The sequence below is a fragment of the Rhamphochromis sp. 'chilingali' genome, assembly GCF_963969265.1.
Source record: "Rhamphochromis sp. 'chilingali' genome assembly, chromosome: 1".
NCBI lineage: Eukaryota > Metazoa > Chordata > Actinopteri > Cichliformes > Cichlidae > Rhamphochromis > Rhamphochromis sp. 'chilingali'.
This window is the reverse complement of record NC_137929.1, coordinates 39,693,141-39,702,293: the sequence shown is the minus strand read 5'-3', so window position 1 is coordinate 39,702,293 and position 9,153 is coordinate 39,693,141.

The window sequence follows — 9,153 nt, the reverse complement described above, 5'->3', positions numbered from 1 at the left end:
TACTACAGAAAAATGTCACAGCTCAGTCATATCTGTGAACTCGAGTCCTCTAAACTTAAAGTAATAGTGAGCTAATTAGATTGCATCTTTAAATGGGTATAATTATGAAAACGCTAAAATACTTGGCAACTGTAAGATTGCAACTATGTAGCAGTGATGACTTAGGGCTGATTGCACAGACAGCTACAGTGCTTTTCTCGTATTATGATTCGGATCAGTTGGATTATTTTTATATAGTGTTAGTGCATAACAGCAGTCATCTCCATGTGCTTTAAACTGCAAAGCAAAAACCTTAACAATATAAGAGAGAAAACTTCAGCAGAACCAAACACAAAGATAGGGGCAAGGGCAAGAAATGTGAAAACAAAACAGAAGTGGAAGCAAGTGTCAAAGTCAATTTGATTTAAATAGCACATTTAAAACAACACATGTTGACCAAGGTGTTGTACAATAAAAGAAATACAAACGTAGGGAGACATGATACAAGTTAGGAGAAAGAATAATAAAATTAGAAGATTTGAGTAAGAAGTAAGATAAATGAAAGTAATACAAACTCATTCTGATTTAAAAGTCATGGAGTAAAAGTGGGTTTTCAGACGGGTTTTAAAACTGTCCAATGTTGGGGAGGTCCTGATTTGAAGTGAAGTGGAACAATTTAGGAGCAGTTACAGCAAAGGCCCAATCTCCTCTGTGCAAGGCGTTAGTTAAGTAAGTGTAAAGACAAAGATAGGAAGTTAAATGACAGAAAATGCACAAGGAAAGGTAATTACCAAAATAAAACAAGAAGCCAAAAACTCAGAAAAAGGAAAGAAAAAGTTGTGGAAACAGAAGAACGGAACAAAATAAATACAAGGGAGGAAATCAGTGAAACAGACCTGGAGAGAAACTCAAATATTAATCGACACCCAACAGAAAGCCACATACATTATTATACGTGTATAGAAAGTTACTCTTTATGATTCTGTATGAGAAGGCTTTTGCTAAACCTTATGTATATATCAATACAATAAACATAGTTTTAAGACGTTTTACAATTTTTGTACTATAATCAGAAATAAGATGGACTAATATTGTCATGAGGGGGGTCTTTATTAAGAACCTGAAACTGTGTAGCTGCTGCAGTGTCTCTTTGGCCAGCACCACTGTGGTTTTCCTGGTGTCACGTGTTCATGTGAAGCAGAGAGAGCTTACCGACAATGACTGAAACTCACAGTGTGGTGTTCACAGTGGTCTCTTCACGTATGTGCACGCCATGAAGTTGAACGTCTTTTAATTTAAATTTTTTCTTGTTTACTTCAAGGAAAATGATCTCTCTGTAAACACACTGCTGATGAAACAAAAAAAGTTTTGATGTTTCCTGTTTAAAGCGTAGCAACACAAACTGTGTGTAACACCTCCCACATCTATGCTACTGACGATCAGCCACTGATGTTACTTCTCTGTAGATCAACATCTTTATGAGTTGTGAGCGACATTGTTTTCACATGTAATCACAAAAAAACATCTGAGCTTCAGTTTCATACTTTTAAATAAATCCAGTGTTTAGGTTACTTGTGTCAGACCTCGCATATCTTTCTCTTGTAAGAAAATAAAATCAGAAAAAAATAAAACTAGCATCATTAATTTTTTTTGAAACTACAAATAGTCTGATTTGATGATGTTAACAGCGGCTTTATGGCTGGAAACATTTGGTTAACAGATCCGCAGACAGATATTTCACTGGTGGTTTACCGGTATAACTTTGTACCAAGTAGAATTTTGTAGCTGCACTGACTGCATAGTCAGTTAAGATTAGGCTGGAGTTTATCACCATTACCACCATTATGTTTAAGATTTTAATTTTTAATAATATGTCTCTAGATGGCTGACAGCCTCATAGGCTGAACTGACTTGGAATGATCCTGGGAGAAGACATGTTTTCCTTTGGAGTTGTAGAGCTACGCGGGGCTGTGACCCCTTATGAAAAACAGAGGAGCTTTTTATAAATCGTCGAAGATGTCTGCTGTAAAATCATTTTACCCAGGAAAAAGGACAGTTCAAAGGAATTATTCAAAACCCCAAATTACCATGACATTGTTCACTATGATGAAACTTCTGATGTCAACTGTAGCATCAAGTAGTTCAGACATGTTTGTTCAAAGACAGTTACTGTGTACGCTCAGATGAGTCTGACCACGTCTAAATGTACTGAGGCCTCTTAGCCGCTTTGAGATATTACACAGTTTCCTGTTTTCTGAGATATGGTGAGGGGAATTGGATGACACAGTTGCTTTTTAAAGAAGTGATCATACCATAAACACTCCCTTTCCCTTCTCCATCACGTCATTTTCTATTTATTTCAAGCATTTCCCACTAGTTTGTGTATAGGATCAACTGAGCTGGTCAGCCTTTGAGGAAAATAACTGGTGAAAACTTGAAGTGTAACAGATGTGTGGTTAGTGACATTTCAAAACAAGAAGTGATACAGTACTGGTAAAGTGAGGCCGAACAATGACTCATTCAAGAAACAGAACCAACACAGGACACCCTTAAGGGCACTCCCTGAAATATTTACTGGAAAGATCTTCAGCACAAACCCGATGAGTTCAAAAGTTTGTAACAATGTTACAATAAAGTTTCCACCAAGTTAGAATTCAGAGGTGCATGAACACTGCTACAAATAATGACATAGATATTACAATACAAAGCACATTTGTCCTCTAATATTACATATTTAAACGCAGTGAAGTTGTACACTTGACTCTTGCAAACCACCATAAAAATGGAGCAGAAAGCAAAACCACAGAGCCCCACCACGTGGCTAAAAATGGTAACCAGCAAAAGTGATACCAGTGCCTTTAACCTTTGGCAATACACTCTTCTTCACACACACACACACACACACACACACACACACACACACACACACACACACACACACACACACACACACACACACACACACACACACACAAACGCTGAGTTGAGCATGCCTGTGTGTGTGTTTGTGATTAGTGTACATAGACCTGTTACAAACTGTTAACTAACAAAGTTTATCACATATCAACTCAGATGCTGACTGTAGTTCATTCATTCAAACCTTCAGACATTTCAACCGCAGTTAAAAATACTTACCTGCATTAACAGACACATGAGGTCATTGGTAGCTCAAGCTCATGGGAAACAAAGTCTCTGTGATACCAGGTAAATCGTGTGATAGTTTTAATGTTTAGCTTCTTCTGTTTTATATTTTCAAATCAAGTTTGAATCATAATTATGTTTACTTAAGATAGCCGCTAGCTGTTTGCAGATACACAGGAAACCAACTAGGACACTGTTGGTCAGCGTTAGCGGGTGCATTTCATGCTAATATTTCCTCTTGCAGAGACATCTTCCCACAGCAGCACCACTTACATACTTTAAGCAACACTGTTTAAAGAGTCTGTTAATACATTTTTGTCTGGAAAAATTTGTGCCACCATAATTTAGCATGTCAGAAATCTTGCTTTCTATATGTGTGATGGAAAAACTATCAATATCAGAAAGTGCACCAGAGAATACAAAAGAATAAGATGAGCATGGCTTTAGGTCTGCCTTAAAAAATAATGTTTTTAATCCAAATTGAATTACTTTAAATCCATCATTCAATCACTAATGAATACTAAGTTATTAACCCTTACAATCTCTAGCCATACATTATCCAGCATCTTCAGGGCCACTCATTAGTTCAGAACTGTCACCACAGCCGTCACCTACTGTTCTTTAAAAAGGATCATATAAAATAGTCTTTTTGTCTGTGAAATATTTAATACAAAATTAAGATTTTGGCATAATGATTTCTTTGTTATTATACTCTATACTCAGAACTCAATAGGGAGAATAAGTCATGCTTAGTATCTATATTGACATGGACAAGGTAATGTGTTAGGAATGAAAGGCCACATGGTTTAATGATAATTAGGCCACTGTTGTGAAGTCTGTTTCAAATCCACACAGTGGGCTGCTGGATGTCATTCTGTAAGAATCTGACGGTGCTCATCCTGTTCTTCCTTGCACAAAGATGCAGATAGTCCTGCTGATGGGTTAAGGATCTCGTACAGCCCAGTCCAGCTCTCCTAGAGTAGCTGCCTGTCTCCTGGAATCTCCTCCAGGCCCTTGAGACTGTGCTGGCAGACACAGCAAACTTTCTAGCAATGGCACATATTGATGTGCTATCCTTGATGAGTTGGACTATTTGTGCAGCCTCTGTAGTATCCAGATATTGCCACATACTACCAGTAATGAGACTGACCACAGTCAAATTCAAAAATAGTGAAAAACAGCCAGAAAAGGTGAGGAGGGAAAAATGCCCTCCACTGTAAAACCATACCTGTTTAACAAACAAACAAGCTTTTATTTTGTTACATACAGTATCATATGTAGTGAAATGTTCTTGTGTCCATGCTGGAGATGTAGCTGCGGCGTTCCACTGCCTTTTTTTAAGCATGAAGGGTCTAGACAGGACCCTTACTGGGTGGGACTGAACTTGCGACTCCTGCTCCAAAGATGTGTCATGTTACCACTACACTTTCCAGCTGTTTTGGGACTTGTCTCATTGTTGCCCCTCTACTGCATCTATTATTGATTGATTTCATCGATGCCAACGCTGAGTCTAATTAAAGGGTCGAGACGTGGTGGTGTTAGACATTGCAACAGCCTATCCGGTGTACAAATTAGCCTTTGTGCACATGGTTGCAGAATTTTCACTGACACTAAAGTGCAGTCACTTCTTCTTCTTTTCTTCCCAACACTAAATTGGTGTGTTTCTGGTCAACATTGTGTGAACAGGATTGTTTTCATGGTTCCTCTATAAGAGATGTGCTGCTGTGATAGACACACACTTTGAGTCTGCAAACTGGACAAACACTTTGCAACTGTTATTTTTGTGTGCCAGCTATATTTGAGGTCACACCAACAATGTAAAATTAGACGTGGGGCTTTTGTTCATGTCAGTTTCTCACAAACATACTGTGACACCAAAAGTATAACAGAAAAAGCAACACCTTTTCTCCTGCCATTTGTGTTTCCACATTATTGCAATTATATTTGCCCAGTTAGATTTGAATATATGTGATTATATTGTCGAACACAAAAACCTATTACATTTTCATGCTTACTAAAATGTTTTTGTAATTGTCCTCTCAGACTCTGTTTTTGTTTTTGTTTTTAAATCACTCTACTCACATACAGCTTGCCTTGCATACTACGCAAGCTGCTGATAACAAATGGTGATCAGGAGGAAGAAGATGGCATCCGTCTATAGCATGCATCATTGACAGCTAGAGCCAGTGGCGGTCCTAGCCTGTTTGGCGCCCTGGGCGAATACTCCCCCCCCCCCCCGTGTTTGTTCGTGTTTGTTGTTTTGTTTTTATTTTGTTTTATTTTGCGAGTTGGTTATTAGATGCTGCTCCAGCCACCCTGAGACTCCCCCGCCGCCCGCCCTCTCCTTCCTGTGCCGCAAGCAGCAGGCGCACCTCGCAAACGGAGGGCGCCCTTACTCCCAGCAAATGGGCGATAGAAAACCGATCGGTGCCTATGACATCCCCAATATACGCTGGCTGATGTCGGGGCAGCATGAGTACCGTGATGCCCGATGCCCGTGATGCTGCCCCGGGCAACCGCCCATGTCGCCTGTATCAAAAACCGCTACTGGCTAGAGGAAGGGGCTGACAACAAGTGTACCAGAGGCACTGATGCTCTGATCATCCCACTAAAGGAAAAGGCCCTAAGCAGCATATTCACAGAGGCAGGAGTCTACCTGCAGCCTGTGACAAGTTACCCTTGAAACAGTAGTGATGGGATTTCCGGCTCTTTTTAGAGAACCGGCTCTTCTGGTTGTTTTGTTGCTTTAATTAATTTATTATTAACAATAATATAAAATTATGCACAAAAGGAATTACTAATGTTAAAAAAGTGGTTTTATTTATATATGTTTATATATAAATATAAACCTCTGTCAGTGTGCCCCAGGGTGGCTGTGGCTACAATGTAGCTTGCCATCACCAGTGTGTGAATGGGTGGATGACAGGTTGTGTAAAGTGCTTTGGGGTCCTTAGGGACTAGAAAAGTGCTATACAAATACAGGCCATTTACCATTTTTTTTATAAATATATGTGGTGGCCCCTAGAGACAAAGCATGTACAAACTCCAAAACACATTTCTAGCGTTAACTGAACTTCCAAAACAGAGCTACCTAGATCACTTAAATTACACAATTGAAAGCATGTGTGTATTGTTTGTGTATTTATACACAGGCACTCATATATATTCAAATAATTTAAAAGAATGTTCATTTACCTGTTACTACCACACACCAAATCCGGTCGTTGGTACTTGCTGGCTTGTGTAGCCACGAGGTAACAAAAGCTCAACACTGCGCTCAGCATCCTGGAGCACTTCTGTTGTCTTTTGTACATGTTTTGGAGTTCGTACGTGCTTTGTCTCTAGGGGCCACCGTAAATATACTTTTATTTATTCACTCCACATAAAATGTAATAAATAAATCATATAATACAAAAACCAAAAATTTACATTTCAACTTTTAAATTTTCACCTTTTAAACAAATTTAAAATGAAACAACACAAAACACTGCAAACCACAACACAATTAAATATAAATTGAAATAAAAAAAGAACATGCACATTCTCTGTCATATGGATCTGCATGAATAAACTTTCTGAATCCTTTGTCATCCGCAACTGAAAATAGTTGTGGATGATTACTATACCTTTCTAATGTGACGTTGTTGTCCCTGGCTCTCTCTCTCTCTCTCTCCCTCCCACTCTGTTCCTGTGCTACTGAGTGTAACTACCGCCCCTCCCCCTCTGCCCAGCGCAAAGCACAAGGCTAATAAGAATAAATTACACAGATTATGAAGATCTTACATGTAAAAACCACTGTACGTTCCTTAACAAAAACTTGTCCTAGATCAGTACTTTTTAAATAGATGTGATTAGTGACATGCAGACATTGATGCTGATTTATTTGTTTAATTGGAAAACTAAATCCAGCAAAGTCACAAATTGTACTCAGTAACCAGTTGTACCCAAACAACGATGGAGTCACAGAGCAGGGCAGGGTCACTCTGCCCCCTCCTGGAACAGTTGTGCTATTGCCACTCAATTTGGTTCAGCTGCTGTTCAGCTTTCAACAACGACACAACAAAGAAACCATCAGAACCAAACCAATTTACGCAAATAGATTGAAATAAAAGTGGTAAATATTTGTATTTATACTTATTCAGTTACATGTGTAGGTATTTCAAAAAACTAATAAAGTTTGAACATGATGGGAAAAAAAGTATATTTTCCAAAGTGGCAAAAACTTTTCTAAATTCTTGGTATATACCTGGTCCACCTTATTCCCAGGCAAGCAACAGTCAAGTATCCTATTGTAAAGTGTCCTTGGGTGACCTGAAAGGCACTCATAAATAAAAAATTATTATTATTATTATTATTATTATTATTATTATTATTATTATAAGTAGTACTCAGTGTTGTGGAAGTATCAAGTCTCAAGGAAAGGTGCAGTAATACTACACTGCTGTGTACACCAAAATCACATATTTCAAAGTAAAACTCAATAAAACAACATTATTTATATCACTGTGCTTATATGAAAATTAAATAGATTAATCAATTAATTAATGCATTTATTTAAAAAAGTGCTACTGGAATAATAACATAAAATTGTTACAACTGCACACTTTGTTGCTTCAAATAGTGATCTGAAAAATGGTTCCCCATCACATGTTGGAAAATCCAAGACTTTTTCCTAAAGATCAAAAAAACAAAACCCAGTTAGCCTGAATGATGATAGGGGACCCAGGTCAATATTAACTCAGGAAAAGTCTCTGGATTTAACATAGCATAGCAGTAATTTACAGCTGGGAAGTTAATAGAGTTGAACCTGATGATCATGATCCTTCACCATGCAGATTGCATTCTGGTGTCTTGCACCATCAACTCAGCTCAGTAAGTGGCAGTGACACCAACTTATTTTAGCTTTAATTGCAGAAGAAGAAGAAAAAAAGAAGAAAGCGAAGAAGAGCTGTAAATGCAGTAGTTATTGTCTTCAGCGCCCTCTGCTGGGTCAGTAATGATCACATAAGAATGCATAAAAAGAAAACCCATCTGTTTGAAAGCAACAAATGTCAGCACACACTTTGTGTCATGCTTGATTGACAATGTTAATTACATTAAGACTGGTAGAGGGAAAATAAGTTATTTAGTGTAAAAGTCTTGAACCACCTCTCATTTGTGTATATCGTGATAAGAAAATAGGTGCAGTGATTCACTTAAACATGTTCAAACATACAAAGTAATAGTGTATATAAGACAAAAACAGAGGTTTTAAAATTCTATCATTTTTTACCATCTTTTAGATACATTCAGTATTGGGGTCCCCCCATTTCCTACAAACATACATCAGGAGTCAGGGGGGTTGTTGTGTCTAAGAAATTACTCAGTTACGATGAACACATTCATAATTCTAATTTACATTTCCAGCACATGTTGTCCTTCATCACTTTTATTCTATGTAATCTCAGGGTATGATAGTGTCTGTGTAACCCCCCTCTCACCTCTCTAACATACTTTCTACAGTCTGCCAAAATCCCCCGCCAATTTTCTTGTCCTATGTTTATTCTCAGATCTTTTTTTCCATTTTGTCCATTTTTGTCTCCTATGATAGAAACCAAATCATGCATGGCATAATGCAGACACCCAGAGTCTATTATAGATAAGATGTATTGTATAAGCTGTATAAGGGCTCTGAAGCTGTGGGATTTGGTTTCTTAACAGGACCCTGACCTGTGAAGGGAATATTTCTGTGGCAGCCTTGTTGCATTCTGTTTAAGAGTGTTCTTACTTTTCACAGGGTTTTATGGTAAAAATGGCCTGTATTTGTATAGCGCTTTTACTAGTCCCTATGGACCCCAAAGCGCTTTACACTACATCCAGTCATGCACACATTAACACACTGGTGATGGCAAGCTATATTGTAGCCACAGCCACCCTGGGGCGCACTGACAGAGGCGAGGCTGCCGGACACTGGTGCCACCGGGCCCTCTGACCACCACCAGTAGGCAACGGGTGAAGTGTCTTGCCCAAGGACACAATGACCGAGACTGTCAG